At 37.4% G+C, this 2,303-nt stretch overlaps 1 non-coding gene across 1 annotated transcript; it reads left to right on the top strand.

Moving 5' to 3' along the window:
- Window positions 1-497: 497 nt before the first annotated feature.
- Window positions 498-604, top strand: LOC125935825 (U6 spliceosomal RNA). The gene has a single exon (XR_007461810.1). It is a non-coding gene; the product is annotated as a U6 spliceosomal RNA (small nuclear RNA).
- Window positions 605-2,303: the final 1,699 nt, after the last annotated feature.

Here is a 2,303-nt window from a genome sequence, read left to right as displayed (position 1 = left end):
TCTTTTCTCTAGCTTACTTTATTGTAACAATACCATATATAATAAATATAACATACAAAATATATGTTAATCGACTGTTTATGTCATTGGTAAGGCTTCTGGTCAACAGTAGGCTATTGGTAGTTAAGTTTTGGGGGGGTCGAGGTTATATATGGATTTTCAACTCTGTAGGGGTCAGCATCCCTAACCCCTGCATTGTTCAAGGGTCAACTGTATATACTTCAGAAAATAAAGTAAGAAGACGACCAAGTAAAGATGCAATAAGAATAGTGAAAACAATTCTGAACAAGTGAATGTCTACAGTGTTTTAACATTCTGAGTTTCTAAGGAAAAGGGAAACAGGACTTCTCAGTCTATGGTCATAGGTCTAACACAAGCACAGGACTGGCAAGCAATAGCTAGTACCAAAAAACTGAAGAAGGCGCTGATTTTTAGGGCCATGACTCACACAATCCTTAGATATGGCCCTGGTCTAATATTACATTGAAAACATTCCAGGGCTTGCTTCGGCAGCACATTTACTAAAACTGGCACAATACAGAGAAAATTAGCATGGCCCCTGCTCAAGGATGACACGCAAATTCTTGAAGTGTCTGTATTTTTAAAGGTAGTAGTAGACCTGTCCACTGAAACTTGGCAGGCCAGAAGGGAGTGGAAGGAAATATTCAATGTGCTGAATGGGAAAAATAGGCAGCCAAGAATCCTTTATCCAGCAAATCTGTCATTCGCAATACAAGGAGAGATAAAGTCTTTCCCAGATAAACAAAAACTTAAGGAGTTCATGGCCATTAAACCAGCCCTGCAAGAGATCCTAAGGGGGACTCTGTGAGTGGAATGTTGCAAAGACTACAAACGTCCAGAGACATCACCACAAGCATGAAACCTAGAGATAACACAATGACACTAAATCTATATCTTACAATAATAATGCTGAATGCCAACGGACTAAATGCTTCAATCAAAAGACACAAGGTATCAGAATGGATAAAAAATAAGATCCATCTATGCTGTCTACAAGAGACCCATTTTAGACCTGAGGACACCTTCAGATTGAAAGTGACGGGATGAACAACCATCTATCATGCTACTGGAAATCAAAAGAAAGCTGGAGTATCCATAGTTATATCAGACAAAGAAGATTTTAAACTAACTGTAACAAGAGAGGAAGTTGGGCATTATATCCTAATTATGGGGTCTATCCATCAAGAAGAGCTAGCAATTATAAATGTTTATGCACCCAATTGGGAACACCCAAATATATACATCATTCACAAACATAAGCAATTTTATTGATAAGAATATCATAATTGCAGGTAACTTTAATACTGCACTTACAGCAGGGGACAGATCATCTAGACAGAAATCAATAACGAAACAATGGCCCTGAATGATAGACTGGACCAGATGGACTTGGCAGATATATTCATCCAAAAGCAGCAGAATACACATTCTTCTCGAGTGCACATGGAACATTCTCCAAGATAGATCATACACTGGCTCACAAAACAGCCCTTAATAAATATAAAAGAATTGAGACCACATAATGCATATTTACAAATCACAATGTTATGAAACTTGAAATCAACTACAGGAAAAAGTTTGGAAAACCTCCAAATGCATGGAGATCAAAAGAACATCCTGGTAAAGAATGAATGGGTCAACCAGGCAATTAAAGAAGAAATAAAAAAAAATATGAAAGAAAATGAAAATGAAAGCATGACAATCCAAAACTTTAGGATGTAGCAAAAGCAGTCCTAAGAGGAATATACATTGCAATCCAGGCCTATTTCAAGAAACAAGAAAAATCCCAAATACAAAATATAACAGCACATCTAAAGGAACTAGGAGCAGAAGAGCAAAGAAACCCTAAGGCCAGCAGAGGAAGAAAAATAATAAAGATTAGAGCATGGGAATGCAAGCTGCTGCAGCCACTCTGGAAAACAGTATGGAGGTTCCTCAAAAAACTAAAAATAGAACTACCCTATGACCCAGCAATTGCACTACTAGGTATTTATCCAAGGGATATAGGTGTGCTGTTTTGAAGGGACACATGCACCCCAATGTTTATAGCAGCACTATCAACAATAGCCAAAGTATGGAAAGAGCCCAAATGTAGATCGATGGATAAATGGATAAAGAAGATGTGGTATATATATACAATGGAGTATTAGTTGGCAATCAAAAAGAATGAAATCTTGCCATCTGCAACTACGTGGATGGAACTGGAGGGTATTATGCTAAGTGAAATTAGTCAGTCAGAGAAAGACAAATATCATATGACTTCACTCATATGAGGACTTTAA

The sequence above is a fragment of the Panthera uncia genome (assembly GCF_023721935.1).
Source record: "Panthera uncia isolate 11264 chromosome A1 unlocalized genomic scaffold, Puncia_PCG_1.0 HiC_scaffold_17, whole genome shotgun sequence".
In the NCBI taxonomy this organism is placed as follows: Eukaryota; Metazoa; Chordata; class Mammalia; order Carnivora; family Felidae; genus Panthera; species Panthera uncia.
Note: the sequence above shows the minus strand (reverse complement) of the source record. Positions and strands in the feature narration are given on the sequence as shown.